Below are 24070 nucleotides of genomic sequence, written 5' to 3' on the forward strand. Positions count from 1 at the left end.
AGGAAGATTTACCTCGGCACAGATAACATTCACAAATAATGTGTACCAAAGCATTTTCCACCAACAAAAACTTGAAATGTCATAGAAGCATCATTGAAGTGACGCTAATCTCCATTCTTGAAACTTGGAAGAGCAAACAAGTGCAAAGCACGATTCTGTTTACAACACTGGTTGTCGCTCCAAAAGGACGTGGGGGCATATTATTAATAGACGGCGATAAATATCGCAAAGTGCGCTTAGTGCTTTTTTATCTATCGCCGTCTATCGCTGGAATTTATCACCCGGTGAGCGAATTATTAACAACGCGTATCACCGAGGCGATAAAAATTCCAGCAATAGCGGAGATATCGCAGTTTTCTATGGAACAACGCTGGTTTTCCAGCGATGTTACGTGGAAAACCGTGATATGGTTGATGATAGGGCCCTGTGGTCGTAGCCCCACAATCCACCTCCCATGTTAGGCATGCCTTAGTCAGGAATTTAACAGACGTTTAAATTCCTGCATTAAGGCAGAGTTAGCGCGAAAAAGATCAGCGCTACACCGGACGGGGCCTCGTTGTAAATATAACGAAGCCCCGTTAGCGATATTTTACACTGAAGTTTTACAAGGCACGCCTACCTTGCATCTCATTAGCGATGCGAGGCGAGGCGGAAAGAAACCGGGCGCAAAGGCAAAGAAACACGCGCTAGCGTGTCCTTGTTAAAAAAGCGATAAAATTATCGCTGCTTTTCGCCCGAAAACGGACGCTAAAGCGGCGATAATGTTGTCGCCAGCCCTTGATAATATGCCCCTTGGCATCTGAAGATCACAACCAACATTATTAACAATAATATATTTAATTGCACCAAACGCTATGCAAAACATCGGCCATTTCTGCCATTCTGATCCTGGAAGGGATTGCCACTTTCAATATACATAGAAAATATGCTGCATTTACTCACATTAAACAAATACAAATGTGATGGCTTGCACCAACTAAAACTCTGTGCAGCAGATTCTGTGACATAAACCAGAGGATGAGTGCATGCAAAACACTTGTGCCCTGCATTACCTCCTCGTCCGTCTTCCTCGCCACAGTAATTACCAGTGAGCATTCTGCTCCTACAGAAACTCCAAGTAAAAAGATACATACTAGTCTCCCTATCCCTCCAATATGGACCCCAGTGGCAACAACCAATCATTTAAAAGGGCACAAAAGTCCCAGCACACCCTGTTTTTTTGTTTCTGCACTGCTCCGTGTGCTGTTCATGTTCCTTTTTGATCAGGTAAGTTGGGGGCGGCGGTCCTCCTTTAGCGGACTCTGGCTTTGTTTCGAAAGGGGGGAAGAGGGGTTGGTTTTCATACCCGCTTGTATTTTGCCTGTTCCCCCCCCCCCATCTCCCCTTAATTGGCACTTTTGGGCATTCTCCTCTGTCCTGCTCTAGCGGACGCAGGGAGTTGCCGGGCCTGTCTCGGTCGATTGTACTGTGAGTCCTGCTTTAGCAGACTCGGCGCGTCTTCATTATTTTCCTGCCTCCCGGTGGGGCTGGTGGGTCGCACAAGGGCTCTATAACTCCCTCGTGACTGTCTCATTTGCCTTGTACTGCCAAGTCCTGCTTTAGGGGACTCGGCGTGCCTTACTTCTTTTCCTGCCACCTGATGGGACTGGTGATTCGCACAAGGGCTCCCTCCTCCCTCGTGGTTGTCCACTTCGACGTCTCCAGCTCCTGGGCTCTGTGGAAGCGTTTGTCGACCGGGAAGGGGGCGTGGCTTCATGCTGTCTAACTACAGATCCGCGTGATGAATGTAGCGCATCTTCTAGGGGCTCGTGGTTGTGACGTGATTAATATGGGTGTGCTGATGGCCGGCCTGAGGCGTTTTTCTCAGGTTTCCATGGCAGTGGTACGCTTTTTACGCACTCCTGCTTGCCGGTGGGCTCTTGCATGTCATCTTTGTTTGTGCAAGTCTGGAGGCTGGTGCTGAGTTGGATTCTGCTGTCACTGAGTACCTTCCCTAACTTTGATCCAGCAAATGATTAATACTGCAGTGGCTGCTGCTTTGCGTGATAAGGACTCTGTTCCTCCCTCAAAGAAAGCCAGATGTGATCCTGGTACTTCCCATGAATCGGATGGGGATGAAGATGAGGATGTGGAACATTAAGGGTCATTTTGTGCAGGGGTCGGATCTCACGGATGTTCTTCAGCACATCCGTTCCAACTTGCTGCTTCCCGAGTCTGAAGTGAATGTGGAAGACACAGATTTCTTTTCACAGTATCAACGGAAAGAACCGGAGTCGTTGCCTCTCCACTCCTTGAGGGTGTTGGAGGCGGAATGGAAGGATGTAGATAAGGGTAACTTTCCCTGGTTTCTGGCCAAGAGATATCCATTGCAGGACTTTGCAGTTAAGTTTCCTGCCTCTCTGAAGGTGGATTCTTTGATGGCTGGCATGTCCTCTCTGGGTACTATTATTTCGGAGGATGCTTCCCAGCTGATCCGGTTGATAAAAAGATGGATGCGGCGGTGAAACGCACTTTTTTGCTTGACACTGTCCCTCTTTGTTGATTTTTGCAGACTGAGAACTCCGCTTCGCTGCACAAACACGGAGAGGCTACGGGCATGATATGCGTCGAGAGGTACGTCTTGTACAATGCGAAACAGCTTGATTAAACCGGATTTTTTTAAACAGCTCTAGGGGCTGCACTAAGTATAGTATGCACTCGCCTTTACTTTTACTTTTTCTGCTGAACTAGGCTGATCGCCTGAACCCGCAAGTGTAGCTCTCCCTCTACAAGCATCGTTTGAGGTCCACCAGCGTTTTTATAAAAAGTACGTCGTAACAAGGTTGCTTTGGAGTTTAGACTAGCAGCCTAAAAAGTTCCCTCTCCTTCTTTGTTTTGGTTTAGATAGATTGACAAGCACCGTAAATCGTAAGAGTAGCGTGTGGCACGTGTGGTGATAAATCTGTGACTCAATAAAGGTAAAACTTCTTTTCAGATGAGACTGATATAAGTTTGAGTGCTCACAAATACAGTGGTCTGTTTGGGAACCCATTCCCCTTTTTCTTTTTCGTTTTTCTTTTTAGCTTCAGCTCATATTCCAGGTCCTGAGGATAACCCTAAAATAATTCTGGGTTTGAAATGCGTTGACCATTTGGTTGTGTTCAAACAAGTAGTTTTTGCTAAATTGTGATATCAGGTCTACAATGTAGTTTGACAACTAATGAAATAGATTTTTTCGCATGACCTGAATATAAAACTGTTTGGACGGCGTCTTTTTCCCCCCCTGGGTCTACGTTGCACCAAAACAAAGTTGTGTATCCACACTCTTTTAGCACTTCCCTCGGGTGTCTATTCTTTTCCTTTTCTGAATGTTTGATGGAATCTGAGCTTTCCCACACTTCGAAAAAAAATTAAGAATGTAAAGTGCTTTTGGTGTAATTTAATTATTGTACGTTATATGTTTGTATCATGTTTGTGGTCCTATGAATGCTTTAAACATCCATGAAAATAATAACATGAACTATTCTTCATGAATAACGTTCTAAAAAGACAAAAAATATTTTAAAAGAAAATAAAACATTTATTTGTTTTCCAATTCATGTTGCATGTCACATGCATTTAGTATGAGTGAAGTAGAGAAAGAGTATTGGCAGTTGTGTTGTTGTATCGATTAGTGATTGGTCCAGCCTTACTGATTACGGGCCAGAACCCTTTATTGATTTCACTTTCAATATTTCCATTAGGGCTGCTGCCTATTCCTCCTATGCCATTCAATCTTTGCTGAAAGACTTCCAATCCTTGGCTGAGTTGTTGGACCAGGGCGAGGACATTTCTCCCACGCTCACTCTGATGGAACTGCAGGTGCATCTGCTTTCTGACATCTCCTTTGATTCTTTGGGGGCAGCGGCTTCTACTGCGGGCCCTTCTGTGGCTGCTCGTCGCCAGTTGTGGCTCAGTACTTGGAAAGCTGATGCTGTGCAGAAGGGTTCGCTCAATCAAATCCCTTTTTCTGGTGTGAAGCTGTTTGGTGCCCACTTAGAGGATATGGTCAAGCAGTCTGCGGAGGATCATCAACTACTGGCTCTGGAGAGGGCTGGCCGTTCCCGCTTTTTTGGGACTCGAAGGGCCTTTGGTCCTGCTCGTCAAGGCTGGGCTCATCAGTCCTTTCATGGAAGGGGGCGTGGCCGGGATGTTCCTTCCCTTGACAAATCCCTGTTCCCTGCCAACTCTTCCTCTTCTTCTGCTCCCTCCAAGTCATGACTGGGTTGCTTCGGAGTGGATCCTGTGGGGGCTTGACTGTCTCTATTTCTGGACAACTGGAGGCAAACTGTATCGGATCAAGGGGTTCTTCAGGTGGTATCGGAAGGTTTTTCCCTTAGGTTCATCCAGACTCCCTCAGACTGTTTTCGGGTCACTCCTTGCCCCAGGGACTCTCTGTCAGAGATTCGTTCCCTGTTGTCGGGGACTTGTCCTCCAGTGAGAATGTGGTTGAGGGTCCTGGGTCTGATGTCCACCTCGTTGTTGGTGGTCCCGTGGGCTCGTCTTCACCTGTATCCCGTGATCAACCATGTTTTGTCTCATTGGCTCCCCTGTGGTCTGGATTTCAATCAGGGGGTTCCGGTTTCGGACTGGGTGAGGGAGGATCTCGGTTGGTGGTTGACCTGCGATCATCTGTCCCTGGGTCATCCGTTTCTGATTGTTCCCTCTTGGATGATCACTACTGATGCCAGCCGGTTGGGCTGGGGGGCTACTCTGGACGATTCTTCAGTGCAAGGCTAGTGGTCGCAGGCTCTGATGTCTTGTTCCTCCAATTACAGGGAACTGAAGGCAGTTCAGTTGGGTCTCTTAGCTTTCTCTGCCCTGCTGGGAGGTCACCATGTTCAGATCTGGACCGACAACCAGGTGGTCATGTAATACATCAATCATCAATCGCCTGATTTGTTCCTGGGCAGAGTCGAATTTGGCATCCCTGTCGGCATCCCTGTCGGCAATTTATCTCCTGGGTCGGAAGAATGTCGTGACGGACTGTCTGAGCAGGGTCTTTCCCTCCATGGGGTCTTTGTCTCTGACCCGGATGATGTTCCGGACATTGCAGAAGATGTTTGGGTGTCCGGTGGTGGACTTATTTGCGTCTCCAGACGATGCCAAGATCCATTGTTTATGCATGATTATGCCTTGTCCGGACGCATGGAAAGTGGATGCGATGTCCTTCCTGTGGCCAGGGGCCTGTTGTATGCTTTTCCACCGGTTCCCCTGATTCCAGCAGTGTTGCTCAAAATCAGGAGGGTGGGGGGCTTTGGGTCTTCTGGTGGTCCCGGGTTGGTGCCATCGCCTGTGGTTTCCTCTCTTGTTGGAATTGGCAGTGCATCCGGGTTGGACGTTACCGTTAGATCCGTATCCTTTGATGGGCCCTCTGGTTCCTCTTCCGGTGTGTAGGTCCATGGGTCGGCAGGCTTGGCTCTTGAAAGGGAATCCCTGATCCAGAGTGGTTGTTCTGTGGTGGTTGCTGGTCTTATCCAGCAGTTCAGGCGCCCCTCGACTTTGAAGCCATACGCTAAGCATTGGGACAACTTTGCTGGTTGGTGTCTTCGCCAGGGTTGGTCTGTTGAGACTTTGGATCCTGCTTGTGTGCTATATTTTTTGAAGGAAGGTTTTGATTTAGGCTTGGCCCTTTCTACCCTCCATGCTCAGTGGGCTGCCATTCAGGCTTTTCATGGACTCCCTTTTGTGTCTGTGGAGCCGTTGGTGGCTCGTCTTTTCAAGTCTCTTGCTTTTCAACGTCCACGCCGGATGCTGTCTCCTCCCCGTGAGACCTTCCGTTGGTGTTGAGGGCCTTGCAGGAGGTTCCCTTTGAGCTTTTGGAGTCGGTGGACTTGAAATTTTTGACTCTCAAGGAGATGTTTCTGGTGGCTGTTGCCTCTGCCAGGCCTGTTGGGGAGTTGGGGGCTCTCCTGTGGTCTGCTCCTTTTTTAAGATTTCTGGAGGATCAAGTGATCTTACGTGCTCATCCTACTCTGTCCCTAAGGTGGCCTCTTTCTTTCATCGTGCTGCTGAGGTGGTCCTCCCTGTCTTCTTTCCTGTTCCTTTGTTGGCGGAGGAATCTCTATTACATCTTTTGGATGTTAAGCGTGCCTTGGGCATTTATTTGTCTCGCACGTCTTGCTTTTGTAAGGTGGACAGCTTAATTGTCACTTTTGGTCTGGCTCGGCATGGCCTGAAGCTATCTCTTTCCACTCTTAGTAGGTGGATTAAGGAGGCAATTTTTGGGGCGTTTGATATCCAGTCTGTGGTTCCCTCTCATCCTATTCGGGGGCATTCTACTTGCTCTGTTGCTGTTTCTTGGGCAGCCTTTAAAGGGGTTTCCATGGAGGATATTTGCAGGACGGCCCCTTGGTCCTCTCCTCATACCTTCATGTCTCATTACCGGCTTGAGGTTGGGGGCGGCGCTTCTGTTTCTTTTTCCTCTTCAGTCCTGGACTCTGTGGTTTCTTGAGATGTGTTATATACTGCCTTCCTGTGGGCTGTGTTTCTTCCATGAAGCTAATGTTGCTTTGGTATCGGCTCACTGGTAATTACTGTGGCGAGGAAGATGGACGAGAAGGTAATGCCCCGGTTACTTACCGGTAATATTCATTACTCCGAGTCCTAGTCTTCCTCACCACAGTATAATTTCCCTTCACTCCTGGCCATCTGCAGTGGCTTCATGTGTGCGACTTTATTTTTAGGTCGTGCTGGGACTTTTGTGTCCTTTTATCTGATTGGTTGTTGCTACTGGGGGCCATATTGGAGGGATAGGGAGACTAGTATGTATCTTTTTACTTGGAGTTTCTGTAGGAGCAGAATGCTCACTGGTAATTACTGTGGCGAGGAAGACTAGGACTCGGAGTAATGAAGATTACCGGTAAGTAACCGGGGCATTACCTCTCAAGGTCATGGGCCAGCATAAAATCAATTTTAAAACACGAAGGGAACCAATTCAAGGCTCAGAGAAAATTCTAATTAGAGTGCCCCAAGTGACATTAAAGTGCTGAATTGTTTGGGGAGCAACAGTCACTTACAATATTCAGTAGTTCATTGCACAGTGTTTTAATGAGGTTTCAGAATTGGAGACTTATACACATCTGCATAGGGTGAAGAATTCTGCATCAATAAATGAAAACTACTGACAGTCCTTTGTAGATTTTTACAAGAATTGCCGCTAAGCAGTTTTCACGTTGCTTAGCGGCATTTTTTTACCGCTGCCGATCGCCAAATCCTTTTCAAGACGTTGCTACATGGCATTAGGATCAGTTAGCGGCCATGAAAATTGTCGCTAACACTAGCGCCAAGGCGATAAAACAATACATGTTAGCATTAAAAAAGTGACAGCCAGCCAGTTACCGGAAAACAAATTCACTTTAGTCAGCCCAATGTCACTTTTCAGCATCTTGAGATAAAAAGAACTTACAAATACACCTCAAAGGAAAAAAAAACCCATTGGAATGCAGAATGGAGCAGCCAGGATCAAGTTCAGCACAGGTCAACAACCCCCCAAACCCCCAAAAGCGAGGATGACCAGCAAGAGTCCCAGGAGAAGAGAAACTGCAGATTAAGGGCCTCATTTATGAAAATTGGCGTATCGCTGGGAAAAACCAGTGATGCGTCACTTTTCATTGCGCCATCCTTGCGACACCATGAATGCACCGTATTTATAGTACAGAGCTCCATGTCGCAAGGACTCAACAGAAACGTTAGGAATCCTGACATATCTGGTGCCGCAATAATGATGCATTGCTGGAGTGTGTCGGATAACTGACACAACTCCAGCTATGTGTCAAAACACATGGGCAAGTCCCATGTGAAAAGCCCTATGTCACTCCTTACGCCTGCTTGAAGCAGGCATAAGGAATGTGACACAGCCAAGTCATAGGAGTAGCGCAGTGAAATCTCATAAATTTCACTATGCCACTTCTACAAGGCATTTTTATGACGCTGGTATAATGTAGCGCAGGGCTTTACAAAGTGGCGCATCTGCCTAAGTGCATTCTTTACGCCGCTGACGCATCACCAAAAAAGTGATGCAAATGAGGCACACGCCCTCATAAATAAGGAAAATGAGATCCTGATTGCAGAGGTAAGGCAACATCAACACCATCTCTTGTTCATCTCCAAGGTGTCATTTGGGACCAAAAATGCCATATGGCAGTCCATAGTCAAAAAGTGAACCTCATCGCAGAAGTCAAGAGGAAAGTGGTGGAATTTCAAGAATCGCTGGCATGATATCAAGTGCACAAATAAGCAGAAACTGGCTATCAATCGACAGGCTGCATTGCACACCGGAGGTGGCAGTCTAGTGTAGTCTGTGTTAATTGTTTGCTGCTAACGGTTTAGATTAGATTTTCCATTGACAACTCATTTACTTTGCGAGTTTTTTCCATTGCGGCCATGAAAACCTCACGCTAACATGTAATGCAGCAAAACAAAATTATGATAAGTGGTACATGACCTGGATTTGAACCATTTTGTTAGCTGTTGCATGCCTGGCAATGGCATGGAACGTATGTTGTGTATGTGGCTTTCATTGGTCAGACGTTTTTTGTTCTAAATGTGTGAAGGCTCTTAACATGCAAACCTTCACACATGCATGCTGCACCATACTTCACTATGTTTGTTTGGCAATGCATGCAATACAAGTTATTCTGTTTTCCATATGTTGCATGTGTGACTACATATGTGGCAAAGTACTTACCCCATTCCAGTAAGGTGTGTACCACTGTCATGGGGTTGAGACACACACATATGTGTCAATCAAGCATACTACTTTTTCAAAGATTTGGGGGCATGCATACAATGCACAAACACTCATGGGACATCAATTTTGTTTATGTTTTTGTAGTGGGGCTAACATTCCTATATTTACAGGGTTCTGCAAAGCCAGTTACGTGGATTTACGCTACCTTGTCCATATTTGCCTTACCACAGCAGTCCACTACATCAAAGGGGTAGCCAATGTGTGTTGTGTTGGAGGTTCCACCACAACATCCATAGCTTTTGATGCAGCTCCAGTTCCACATATCTGGGGCTGTGTCAAATTTGACAACTCTGAAAATGCGACGTTAGACAGACAAGACTGGGAGACATGTATTTAGTTCTTGTACATTTCAGCACATTCCAAGAGTGCTGCAGCAGCACACGTGGCTGAGGCAATTCCCCTTTCTAGATTATTTTGTGCTGGAAGATGTCCATTCATGTACAGAAAAAATACCCTTGCAGCGCAGTGTTGGAACTGGCCCTTTTTGCACTTTGAATTACTAGGGCAAACGCAAGATGCACCAAACTGGTGCCTTAACACAAAACGTCTCGAGTATGACCAAACACGAGTGCGCTCTCTGGCCGCTTTAACCACTTTTTTTGGACATAAATGATACACCAGTGACCACCCCAGCTACACTATGGGAAACACTTGAAGTAGTGATTAGGGGACATTTCATTGCAATAGCTATGGCCCATAATAGGGAGAGATGGATTAAACGCAGTGAGCTAGAAACGTAAGTTAAAGAACTTGAACCCAAACATGTGCGCTCAGGTTCAGTGGTCATACGCCGGCAACTAACAGCAGCCCCGAAGCAACTCCAGGAGATTGAAGTGGGGAAGGCTGAGTATGCCCTACTCCGCATTCACCAAAAATATTATGCTGGGGGCAATAAAGCAGGGCGGATGCAAGCACACTGCCTACGAGTACAAGACATTGAGCAAAGAGTTTCTGGGATATTAGGAGCAGACGGGGTTCCTTTCCCTTGGGATGTGGAGATCGCCGAGGCTTTTCGAGCTTTTTACGAGTCTCTATTAACTGCAGAACCCCTGCTGGACACGAACGCTGTGGCTTACCTGTCTTTAGTGCCCCAAATGGAAACAGGGGCAATGGTATTTTCTGCCTTGGAAGACCGCCTAGACAACAATGCACACAACAGCAAAGAGCTCTTTAACATCGTGAAGGAACTCTCCAACCCCAGCTCCAACACTGACAACATCCCATCCTCGCAAGACCTGTGTGACTCGCTGGCCACCTTCTTCCATTGCAAGATCGCAGACATCCACAACAGCTTCAACGCCATGACTGCCCCGACAACCGCTTAGACCGCTGCCCCCACGACCCCCACCCACACCAACCACCTGCTCTCCTGGACAAACATCAACGATGACAACACCATCTGGATCTCCGTCAGACCCATGCCCACACCACATCTTCAACAAAGCCAGCACCGCCATCGCACCTCATCTCCGGAAAGCCATCAATATTTCCTTCGAGACAGCAACCTGCCCGGGGAGCTGGAGGCACGCCGAGATCAACGCCTTACTCAAGAAACCCAAGGCGGACCCCAAGGACCTCAAGAACATCTGGCCCATCTCCCTGCTCCCGTTCCCGGCGAAGGTCATCGAGAAGACCGTCAACAAACAACTGACCCGCTACCTCGAGGAGAACAACATCCTGGACCCGTCCCAGTCCGGGTTCTGCAGCAACCACAGCACCCTCATCGCCGCCACCGATGACATCAGGACCCTGCTAGACAACGGAGAAACCTCAGCCCTCATCCTCTTGGACCTGTCAGCCGCCTTCGACACGGTCTGCCACCACACACTACAAACACGCTTCCATGATGCCGGGATCCAAGAGAAGGCCCTGGACTGGACCACCTCCTTCCTCTCCGGCAGAACATAGAGCGTCTGCCTCTCCCCCTTCCGGTCCGAAGCCACCGAGATCATCTGCGGCATACCCCGGGGCTCATCCCACAGCACAACACTGTTTAACATCTACATGGCACCGCTCACCCACGTCGCCCGACTGCACGACCTCAACATCATCTCTTACGCCGAAGACACCCAGCTGATCCTCTCCCTCACCAAAGACCCCCACACCGCCAAAACCAACCTCAATGAAGGTATGAAGGCCGTCACAGAATGGATGAGGAACAGCCGACTGAAGCTGAACTCGGACAGAACAGAGGTCCTCATCCTCGGATCCACCCCTTCGGCCTGGGACGATTCCTGATGGCCGACCGCACTGGGAACAGCTCCAACACCCGCCGACCACGCACGCAACCTAGGGGTCATCCTCGACTCCACCCTCTCCATGACTAAGCAGGTCAAATCCGTCTCCTCCTCCTGCTTCAATACCCTCCGCATGCTCCGCAAGATCTACAAGTGGATCCCCACCAAAACTAGAAGGACGGTCACCCAGGCCCTCGTCAGCAGCAGGTTGGACTATGGAAACGCCCTCTACGCAGGAGCCTTGGCCAAACTCCTGAAGCGGCTTCAACACATCCAGAACGCCTCTGCACGCCTGATCCTCGACATCCCTCACCACAGTCACATCACATCCCACCTGAGAGACCTGCACTGGCTCCCTGTCAACAAGAGGATAACCTTCAAGCTCCTCACCCACGCACACAAGGCACTCCACAACACTGGACCAGCATACCTCAACAGACGACTCAGCTGCTAGACCCCCACCCGCCAGCTCCGCTCCGCCGACCTCGCCCTCGCCACAGTCCCCCGCATCCGAAGAGCGACCTCCGGTGGTAGATCGTTCTCCCACCTCGCCGCCTAGACCTGGAACACCCTCCCCATCCACCTACGGCAGACCCAAGACCTGCTGACCTTCAGAAGACTCCTCAAGAACTGGCTTTTCGAGCAGTAGCAGCATTCCCCACCCCCCAGCACCTTGAGACCCTCACGGGTAAGTAGTGCACTTTACAAATGCTATGATTGATTGATTGATTGATGTCATCACCCGATTAGTCTTAATGGTCATCCAGAACCTACAGCCTAACAAGGCACCAGGTCTGGATGGCTAAAGTGATGAACTCTACAAGACTTTTGCCTCACATTCTTAAATACGCTGCACTCTCCACTACAATCACCTGGGCGGGCCAGATGGGAAAGGGAATTGTTAGAACTGGGGGTCACTAGTTGGCTGAGGTAGATACCTTAGTTTAAATAGGGACCCTTATTTCTAGTCAGGGAAAGGAAGGACACACTCTCAGATAACCCCTGATCCCCCCCCCGTAGCTTGGCACGAGCAGTCAGGCTTATCTCCAAGGCAATGTGTAAAGTATTTGCAACCACACTCCCAGTAACACAGTGATAACACCACAAATGGACACCACACTGGTTTTATAAAAATAGCAGTATCTTTATCAAAAGGAATATGATGAGACCAAACGATAGAAATCCAACATATGCGTATTGGTAATATTTCACTTTGCCGGTTATTAGGCCAGCAATCACTTGTAGGTTCTTGCGGTATTAATGAGCAGTTCACGATGATCTAATTCAGTCCTAATGCAATGCTATGGAGTTCGTAACGCAGTTCGTTATATAGTAATAAGACAGTCTTTAATGCAAGTACTAATGCAGTTTGTAACGTAGTAATAAGACGGTCCTTAATGGAAGTACTAATGCAGTTTGTAACGCAGGAATAATGCAGTTCGGAATGCAAGAATAAAGCAGATCGTAATGCAAGAATAATGCGGTTCGTAATGCAAGAATCAGGCAGTTCATAATGCAAGAATGACCCGATGACGTTGCAGTTCATTGCTAGGCGACGCTGTAGCCGAACGGGTTATGGCACTGCCTTCTCCTTCATTGACGATCTTGGGCAGATTCCTTTTGGCGAACTACGATCAAGATCCCTTTCACCTTGCAGCTTCCTTAGCTTCAAGAAATCCTAAGCACGATGCGGCTCGGGCCGGCGGCAGAGATCCTTACTCACAGCCTCAGTTGTGATGACGGCTCGAGCCACAAACAGCAATGCAGTCACGGGGCACCTTGTAAACTGCACCACAGACCAGACAGCAGTCTCAGGTGTGCAAAGGCACACACACAAAGCATCGCTGAGACACGGTTGGAAACTTTGATGTTCCTGAGTTTCCACAACAGGGGACAAGCTCTCCTCAGGCCCTTGGAGACAAGTTACTTAAGGACACAGCAAAGTCCTCTCAAGCAGGGTGACAGAGCACACAGCAAAGTCCCTTGTCCTCTCCTTAGTCAAATCAGCAAACTGCAGGCCAGCCCCAGAACACACAGCAAGGGCAGTCCTTCTCTTCAGTCTCTTCAGCTGTTCTCCTTTGACAGAGGTTCCTCTTGATTACAAAGTATTTTCAATTCTTTTTCAGTCTGGGTTTCAGTCTTGAGTTTAGGGGTTTCAGCTCTTACATTTATACCCCTAAATGCGTTTGAAGTCTTTGTGTTCAGGGGGCTCTGAGCCATTTCTGGGTGTCTTCCTGCCAGTGCATACCTTCTTTCTTTGATAGTGAGGGTCTGGGCCCCAGACACTCTGCAGGAGGTGGAGCCATTCTTTTGTGACAGCAGCACAGGCCTCTTCACATCAAAGGGTTACTCCTCCCACCACACCAAATACAGGCCAGCCTGTGCTGTCTTACCTACTCATCCCTGGTGTCAGGACACTTCCCCAGACCCTGTCACATCCAGACCCAGACAGTCAATACACAACCAGGCAGAGGCACACAGGATGGTTAGGACATGAAACCAGCCACTTCTAAAAGGGTGGTTTCTAAACACACAATTCAAAAACCATCTTCATAGAAATATGTGTTATTAAATTCTGAATTCAGGCACACTAAACGTCATCTCTCCATCAAATGCCTATGGGAAGATATGCTGGAAACATGTGACACAGCATTCCCCATTCTGTCCTTTGGGCAAGATGGCCTTGCAACAGTGAAAAACGAATTTGGCAGTATTTCACTGTCAGGACATGGTACACACCTCAGTACATGTCCTACTTTTCACATACTCTGCACCCTGCCCAGGGGGGTACCTTGGGCCTATTATAGGGGTGTCTGATGTGCATAAAAAGGGAAGGGTAAGGCCTGGCAAGTGGGTGCATTTGTCAGGACAACATGGCAGTTAAGAAACTGCGCGCAGGCATTGCAGTGGCAGGCCTGAGATCTCTCTTTAGGGCTAATTGTGTGGGTGGCCACAATTAGTGCTGCAGGCCCACTAGTAGCATATGCATTACCAGCCCTGGCACACCTAGTGCACTCTACTAGGGACTTTAATAGTAAGACAAACATACCAATCATGGACAACCAATTACCATAACAATTTACACAGAGAGCATATGCACTTTAGCACTGATCAGCAGTAGTAAAGTGCTCAGAGTCCTAAAACCAACAAAAACTGGTCAGAAACAATACAGGAGGAAGAGAAAAAGTTTAGGGAGGACCCTGCAAAAAGGGCGAAGTCCAACAGAGACCCTTTACAGATAAGGAATAGAGTGACATATTACACCAAGCCTGATGTCTGCTTTAAATACCACCAGTAAGGATGTTCCTAAAAATCACCCATTACTGGTATCTCACACCTTTTAAAATGGCAGCATGGCCCCCGAATGGTGACGACCACTGCTGGCGAGGCTGTGGACAACAGGGCACCCTTTCTCACCTGCTTTGGCACTGCCCCAGGCTACAACTCTTTTGGAAGGGAGTGCTTGAAGCAATATAAACCATCTACACAACGGATATTCTGAGGTTCCCCAGCTATATATTATTGGGCTTCCCAAACCCACTCACCTACCAGTTGCGGTCACCTAGGGGTAGAGCCATCACTCTCACACTCGGGGAAGCCAAACACCTTCTCCTTAGTAAATGGAACTCTAAAAATATCCTGACACACCTAGACTGGTTACATAAGCTGTGAGACATAATAGGCATCGAGAAATTAACTGCTGTGGCAACACAGCGTCTTCCCCTGTTTAGCAAGATGTGGCAACCCACCTCAACATATCTCTCTGCTGAATTCAGTTAACTGTCCTGCCCATGCTACGTCCGAATTCTGCACTTAATACCAGCAGAGGCGCCTAAAGAACACCATAATACTTGATTGCATTCCCCCAGACTTCTCCACTAATGAGCAGTGCTCTCTCTCTCCCCATCTCCTTGTTTCCCCCAATCTACTCTCCTTGTTTACTATATTCTATTCTGTACCCTCTGCGCCAACAAGTCTTGCCTCTCTTATTATTCAATCACCACCAGCCGAGCGGATGTAGGTGGGTAGTATTGTATTGAACTTTACAGTTAAATAAAAAACAGATTTAAACCTAAAAATAACTATGGGAACCAGCTGACCCAACTTTAATTAGTGAGTTCCATGTCATGATTAAAAACCTACCATACTTGCAAGAAGAGAATCTAGTAGTCTCATCAAGGGTTTAAGTAGGGATGTCAGTCAAAGTCTTTCATGCCATTTGTGTCTTAGAGATCATGGCATTTTTTCGAGACCTAAAAACACTACTGACTACTCATTGAGTGGCTGTTCATATCTGTGTGTAAAAGTAAATAACGATACCCTCACCAAATACACCACTTGCAACGAGGTTCTTCTGAGCTCTGAGTAGGGACCAGGAGTGTGGAGAAAATCAGCCAAAGTAACAGGACGCTCAATGGAGTCAGGTCCGACTCATCCATCGGGTACACAATTAGTGGCTGACCTTTCCTCCATGAAGTCCAGAATGGAGTCAGCCTGCCCCCCTGTCCTTGCACATTGTGCGCACTCATGCTTGTCCAACCTTGATTGTAAATAGTGCTAGTATTATGGAACTGTCCTGCATGGTGGTAGTTTAACTGTCCCAATATATCATGTGTGCTACTGATCTGAGTTATCTCTGGTGGCTGTGTTTGTTTCATCCATTTCATGTTTATGTCCAACAATGGTTGCATACATGAGGAACATTAGCTACATGAAAGACATTAAGGATGTTGCATTCACAACCATGGCACGTGTCTACACAACCGGAGACACACACACATGGTCTAATTGAGGGTGACATTGTCAGCACAGCACCATGTGTGGCAGCTTGAGCGCTAGGTTATAAAAGATGCTCAAACCATCTGCATGTTCTTGCCCTCATCAACGCTACCTTACTAGAGCGCATCCTGTCTTCAGCAAAGATCTTCTCTTCTGGGCGTCTTTGCTCCCCCTATGGTTCTGGCTGTGCATCTTTCCTTCTTCCAGAGTTCCATACGGCTCCGGAGAGTCTCTGGCTTTCTGCAGTTACCTGTTTGCAGCTTCCTGTTGCTGATGTTCCAGTCTTCCGAGGTCGGCACATACCGCACAACTGCACCACAAACCTGCAACAGTTAAAATAAACAAACCAAGAACATTCTCAGGTATTCTCAACGCTAAGTCTTGCACTCGCTGTTTTGAACTTCCTGCAACATCGAGGTAATTTGGAAAATATTGCCAAAGAATGGTTTCGTTTCTTTTGAACATTTATTCTTATGTGGGACATTATTTTATTTGAACAGTGCAATTCTCTATGTAAACATTATGGGCCTCATTACGATGAGACTAGGAAAGCCCGAGTCCCACCGTAGGTTTCACTTTCAACAGCCGCATTATGATGCAGGTGGTTGAAAGGCAAACCAGTTGCTCATTCCGGCTGGATTCAAGCCCATCGGAGGCCTACCTGTAATCCTAATGGATGACATATACGCTGTCAGGATTACGATGTTGGTTTCCGACAACCTTTACATGTAAGGATTTCGGAAAGCGACTTTGGGGGACCCTAGCACCCCCATTCCTCCAGGGCCTCCAGTTAGGGCCCAAGGGGGCACTTGTTAATTCCTGCACCACGTGGCAGGCACTTTGAGGTGCCTGCCACGCGGTGCAGGGTGAACAGATTCTCCCATTTTTCGATGGGAGCTTGTGCTAAGGCTGATTTATGGCTATAGCATAAGCCCGCATAGGGAAATGGGAGAATGCGACTGCACCACATGTAATGTGAGGTCGTATTTTAATGCTGCAGTCTGAACCGTTGACCAGAAATCGGTCGGTCCCGATTCCTCAATGGTGTTGGGCGAACGTGAGTCCGCCCAACATCGTGATAAAGCCCAATGTGTGATACTGCCTTCTGGTGCACATGACAGAGGTTTTCTTCAATTTCACGGAGAACGGACTTTGCAGAATAGAACAAGTAAAAGGCATTTCTTCATGTTGCTAAAAGGAAGATTTCAAAGCCAAAATCGCTTGATTTATTTATTTTGATTGGCTATTTTGAATCTACTGACACCCTCGTTCTTTGTGTAAAGCAGTGGACAAAGGTGGCGTTGTTTTGGAACTGCAGAATTCAGTCTGAAAAGTAAGTGAAGATTAGTGTCATTAATGCTCAATCTTTTGTTACAGCTTTTATATTGATCACTTTGACTCTCCACAAAAGGGGTTTTCAAGATTTATGACAAGTGCTACAAGAAAATCAAATTTTGAAAATAGTGCTAGGACGAACGTTGCTTGGAATGTTTGTTCCTTGAATACGTGTATAGGACATTTCACCACACTTTGACTCCGGGGGTACTAACCATACGTAGATCCTGGGACCTGGATTATCTTTTTAGTTTTTTGTTTCCTTCCCATTCCTCCTACTCTTTGAGAGCTTCCAATGGTGCTGTGTTCCTGTTATCACTGCAACCCAGGTCAGCAATTAGAGGGGATCGGGTCCAGTCTGCACCCAAGGGAACGGAGCATTGTTCAGGTGAGTGACTCATGGCATGGGTGGTGGTGATCTCCTTGGTGCTCCTAGCGGCAATAGCAGGAGGTCCATGTCGCCGTTGAGCTTACCACCAATGAAGGGGGGGTTTGTTTGACAGGGTAAACTTGGTCTCCCACTTGGCACAATGGTTCTGCTGAGCGTTTTTTGTCTGCATAATGTTTATTGGAATCTTGGGCTTTCCTTAACTGTTGTTTAGCTGTGTGGAGGATGTTACAAAGGTGCTTGTGGTGTTCCTGAACAGAAGGGTGTGGAGAGGTGGCTGGCCATTCGAAGGGCATAATGTTGAGATGAAAACCGTTCATGCAAAAGAAGGGAGAGCAGCCTAACGAGGAGTGTTCAGCATTATTGTAGGTGAATTCGGGCATACACAATAGCTTGTTCCAATCATCTCCATGTTGTAATGCCAAGCATCGGAGGTATTGCTCCATAGTTTGGTTCAGTCTTTCTGTTTTTCCATCTGTTTGAGGGTTATAGCTGGTTGACAACCGGGCGTCACATTGCATGGTTTTACAGAGGTGTGACCAGAAACGAGACGTAAATTGTGAACTACGGTCCGTGATTAAGACGGCTGGGATTCCGTGTAGTTTCAAAATGTGTTTTTGGAATACACTGGCTGGTTCCATAGCCGTGGGAAGCTTGGGAAGGGCGATTAAATGACCCATCTTGATTAGGTGGTCAATACCCACCAGAATAACGGTATTTCCATCACCGGGAGGCATTTCTACTACAAAGTCCATAGAAACTATGTGCCATGGGGCCGGCGGTATGGGGAATAGGGCACAACAATCCGGCAGGCGGTCTGTGCGTGGCCTTACTCTGCGCACAAATGCCACGTGTTGACGTACTGTCGCGCATTGTGTGATATTGTGGACCTCCAAAAACATCCTTGAATTGCTGCTATGGTTTTAAGTACCCCAGTATGCCCCCCAAGGCTCAGTCATGTACCCAACTCAATATTTGGTCTTGTAACAGCTTGCTTGGGATAAACAGGGCCTTCTGGTGATACAGGAGCCCTTTCTCCTGAGTTCTCCGTATAGGGTCTTCTGATATCCATGAGCCAGCATCAACTGTACGTAATTAGTTCTGCAGGTTGATTAAAAAATCTTCTCCTTTGATGACGAGTAGGATTTGTACTTGTTTATAGAGGATTCCTAGAGGATCAGTGGCGGTTCCTGTATAGTCTGTGTCATTTGTGATTGGTCTTTGAGAGAGACAGGCGCTCCGGATAGGGCGTCGGACTTCCCGTTCTGTGGCCTTGGGCGATATTTTATGACAAAGTCATAGTCGGAAATAAATAGGGACCATAACTGGCGAGCGGTGAGGGCCCTGGCGGTTGTCAAAAATAGCAGATTTCGATGGTCAGAATGCATTTCTATCACATGACGAGCCCCCATCAGGTAGTGAAGCCATTCTTCAAATGCATGTTTGATGGCTAACAGTTCCTTGTCCGTGATTCCATAATTTAAATCACAGGGAGTGAATTTTTGAGAATAAAATGCGACTGGGTGTAGTTGACCGGTGTCCGGGTGCCTCTGAGATAGCACCCCTCCCATGGCATAATGTGAAGCATCGGCTTCCAGTGTAAACGGAAGTGTAATGTCCAGATGTCTTAGAATGGGGCCTTGTGTGAAATGTTTCTTTAATGTCTGAAAGTCTTGTTCTGCCTCTGGAGACCATGTAAAGGCTACTCCTCTTCGCAAAAGACAAGTGATGGGGTGAATGATGTCAGAAAATCCTTTAATAAAGCGCCGATAAAAATTGGCAAAGCCGAGGAAGCTTTGTAATGCCTTGATGCTGGTCGGGGAGTTCCATAGTGTAATTGTCGCTACTTTCTTCTCATCCATTTGAATCAGAGGCGTAACACAGGCCCCCGCAGCCCCCGTGGTGCTGGGGGCCCCCAAGCTCCAGGGGCCCCCTCACTGTCAGCGGAGGGAGACGGCTGCGCCTGCAAGCAAGCCTCTTCAGTCTTCGCAAATAAAATGGTGCTCCTGCACGCACGGCCTCCCCAAGTCCCCATAAATTAAACTGTGCTCGCACACCACGGTAACGGCCTCTAAGCCTCCGAGTCTTCCCTCTCGTTCTGTCTCGCTCCTCAGTTAGTGAAAACTGAGACTTCAAGAAAGTGGTATTACCCTCTCTTTCCTCCTTTCGTTTATTTGCTCCCCTGTGAAATGGATCCAAAAAAGAATACCATTTTTGCTGGAAACTTTTTCTTTTACTGACACAAGTGCAGCCTCGGGTGGAGAGAAATAAAACATTCCCAAATGTGAAAAATAAATAACTAATTAAAGCAAGACAGAGTGGTTGCAAGGTGTCCAGATTGATTTATTTACACCTAAAAACATTAGTGCCACTTTGCAGTGTTTGCCAGTGAAGTGATACTTTTGTTTACTCCTCTCTCTTTGAACAACATTGTTTTCTCTGTGTGGGAAAGTGCACCTTGCCTGGAGGTACTGAAATACCTGCTTGATGGGTGAATTGGAAAACAAAATGTGTACAGAGACTGTGTTTACGAATGTGGTCTTTTTAAACCATACTGCCTATGTATTGAAAGGATATAAGCAATGGGCACTGAAACAGGTCCCTTCTGGGCCCTGTAGTCATGGCCTTACCTTTTCATGCAAAAGCACTCACTAATTTCAGAATAATGAGTGTAAAAGGAAAAAGGTAACCATGTTGTTCCTGCTTACATTTCACATGCTTTACTTATTCTTGCATTCCCTATGAGTGTTTGCTTTTTCTAGGATGTTGTTAATTTTTTTTAGGCAGCATATTGCTCTTGTCTAGTGCGTAATTAGAATTGAGCCACATCCAGGTATTTATAGCGGGTCAGTGCAGTGCAAGTTTCTCTCAGTGGGGCAGTATGGTGTTCAGTGGGGGAGAGGATGTGGCGCTATGGTCAGAGCTGCTGAAGTGGAACTGGTGAACCAGGTTCAGCCTTAATGACCAGGCTCCCAGACCACTCTCCTGAGAGAGCACATTCCTGTGCTACACCTTAGAAGGCGCCGCAAGATTTTAAAAACCCTGGTGTCTTAGCACCAGCAGGTGGACCCTAGCCGTGGCAAGTGTGGATTAACCTTGAAGGCCTGTCCACCACTATCCATGAAGTTCACCTCCAGTCTCGGGGACAGTCCTATGAAGCAGCACACCATAGAGTGGCAGTGACTCTGTCACCGAGGTCACAGGACCCTTGAGCAGGGTGGCTCTAGGGCAGTGCAACCGCACCGGGCGCTGACTTCAGGTAGGGGCATTGTGTTTGCAAGTATAATATGGTTTTAAAAGCACTTGCTGCCTCCTTCCTGGCTTCCAACATTTTTGGGCAACAATGAAAATGTCTTGATAACTCCAGTGATTAATATTCTTAGTAGGGAGAGATGGTGTTTTGTCTAGTGGAAGGTTTGACTCATGAAAAGGAATGGCAGAGGTGTAACGTGCAGGATGTATGACGTTACAACGCAAACTTTTACAACGCATGCACTTACAACGCAATTTTTACAACGCAACATCCACTACAACGCATTCCATTACATCGCATACTACCTTTACAACGCATACCATTACAACGCATAATATTACATTGCATTTAAGGTAAGTATTTGATAGTATAGGGGTAAAAATTACTATTCTAACTCCAGGGGGTGCAACATTAGGGTAAGTGTTGGATAGTATAGGGGTAAAAATTACTATTCTAACTCCAGGGGGTGCAACAGTAGGGTAAGTGTTGGATAGTATAGGGGTAAAAATTACTATTCTAACTCCAGGGGGTGCAACAGTAGGGTAAGTGTTGGATAGTATAGGGGTAAAAATTACTATTCTAACTCCAGGGGGTGCAACAGTAGAGTAAGTGTTGGATAGTATAGGGATAAAAATTACTATTCTAACTCCAGGGGGTGCAACAGTAGGGTAAGTGTTGGATAGTATAGGGGTAAAAATTACTATTCTAACTCCAGGGGGTGCAACAGTAGGGTAAGTGTTGGATAGTGTAGTGTAATATTATGCGTTGTAATGGTATGCGTTGTAAAGGTAGTATGCGATGTAATGGAATGCGTTGTAAAGGTAGTTTTTAAAAATGCGTTGTAGTGTCATGCGATGTAATGGAATGCGTTGTAGTGGATGTTGCGTTGTAAAAATTGCATTGTAAGTGTAGTGCGTTGTAAAAGTTGCGTTGTAAAGGTTGTTCCCCTAACGTGCATGCTGCAACGAACATGTGCCATGCAGATCACAAAGTGCACATAATGTGAATAGGTCAGTGGGTTACTGCTTTTGTCAGAGACCCTATTGTTACTTGCAGTTAATAAGTTAAGATCCTAACATAGAACAGTGAGCTATTAACTGTCATGTAAGAGCTGCATGCAAACTCCAAGGTATAAATTAGAGCGTTATGTTTTTTTCCCCAGTCTTCGATTATCCTAATGTGGCAAAAAAGGGTTCATTTGGGTAGAAATCAATTCTGATTATTAAAGAGAACCCCCAACCATGGTATTATGTTTTTAATTCTGAGTTTATGTTTCTCCAGACCAATCACCATTAAACTTTACTGCCTACTAGTATGGTTGTCATGTGACTCCTACACCTTGCAGTCCTTTGTCTTATGTAACATTTCCTACACCGTGATTTACACACATATGAATGATTGTCTTTGTGTAAAATGTGTGATGTAAAGTGCTCTGACACCCTACACTGGTATTAGTGGTGCTGTACATTTTCTGATAATTTATTATTTTGAAATTTTTACACATGCTAACAGTCTCTGCAAAGATGTTTCCTTATTAGTACCAGTGGATGTATGTCGTTACAACGCACACTTTTACAACGCATGCACTTACAACGCATTTTTTACAACGCAACATCCACTACAACGCATTCCACTACATCGCTTGACACTACAACGCATTTTTAAAAACTACCTTTACAACGCATTCCATTACATCGCATACTACCTTTACAACGCATACCATTACAACACATAATATTACATTGCATTTAAGGTAAGTATTGGATAGTATAGGGGTAAAAATTACTATTCTTACTCCAGGGGGTGCAACAGTAGGGTAAGTGTTGGATAGTATAGGGGTAAAAATTACTATTCTTACTCCAGGGGGTGCAACAGTAGGGTAAGTGTTGGATAGTATAGGGGTAAAAATTACTATTCTTACTCCAGGGGGTGCAACAGTAGGGTAAGTGTTGGATAGTATAGGGGTAAAAATGACTATTCTTACTCCAGGGGGTGCAACAGTAGGGTAAGTGTTGGACAGTATAGGGGTAAAAATGACTATTCTTACTCCAGGGGGTGCAACAGTAGGGTAAGTGTTGGATAGTATAGGGGTAAAAATGACTATTCTTACTCCAGGGGGTGCAACAGTAGGGTAAGTGTTGGATAGTATAGGGGTACAAATTACTATTCTTACTCCAGGGGGTGCAACAGTAGGGTAAGTGTTGGATAGTATAGGGGTAAAAATTACTATTCTTACTCCAGGGGGTGCAACAGTAGGGTAAGTGTTGGATAGTATAGGGGTAAACATTACTATTCTAACTCCAGGGGGTGCAACAGTAGGGTAAGTGTTGGATAGTGTAGGGGTTTTAATGTAATATTATGCGTTGTAATGGTATGCATTGTAAAGGTAGTATGCGATGTAATGGAATGCGTTGTAAAGGTAGTTTTTAAAAATGCGTTGTAGTGTCATGCGATGTAATGGAATGCGTTGTAGTGGATGTTGCGTTGTAAAAATTGCATTGTAAGTGTAGTGCGTTGTGATAGTTGCGTTGTAAAGGTTGTTCCCCGTACCAGTGGAACATACAACCACAGCAGTGAGAAAGGTGACCAGTCAACCTTTGCAAAGGGCCCTCCACTTCACAGCAGCACAAGTCACATTTTTTAGTAACTTTTGATGTGTTTGAGCTTTAAACAATTTCTTAGTTAAAATCGTCAGATTATGCAGCAGATGATGTATTATGTGGCAAATATGGCAAAGCCATAGTTATGTGGAAAACATTTGCAAACTAGGATATTTTGCCATTCATGTTTGAACTGCTCTTGTGGAAAAAGGGAGGAGAAGTGCTGATGAGAGAAACTCCATGGCTGGGAGACAAATGGCTTGCGATTCCACTTCTAAGGATATTTGGGACATCCTGTGATTGGAAACGTATCCCACTTTGTGAATGTACTTTAATATCAATAACACATATTTAACCTTAAATAAACATGTGCATCTATTGGTTAAATTAAATAATGTAATAAGCTGTAACCGGTTAGTGAAATGGGAAACAAATACTAAAAATTGGGATATTTTGCTCTTTCTGCCACACCTCTCACTCCGCCCACTGATCCAATCCATTGGTTATTCCTGCCCTCTGATTCTCCTCCCACAGTCCCCTTACTTTTTTCCCCCACTTCGACCACTGCCTGGCACTAACATGCATTAGAGACAACTGTGGGCTTTTACCACTGGGTCTCTTTGAGAATGACATCTCAGGTCCATACACGGGGACTAAACACAGCACGTTTCTGGGTTCTCCGCACAACGTGTTTTCTATTTGACGCCA

This window comes from Triturus cristatus, chromosome 6, assembly GCF_964204655.1.
Source record: "Triturus cristatus chromosome 6, aTriCri1.1, whole genome shotgun sequence".
In the NCBI taxonomy this organism is placed as follows: Eukaryota; Metazoa; Chordata; class Amphibia; order Caudata; family Salamandridae; genus Triturus; species Triturus cristatus.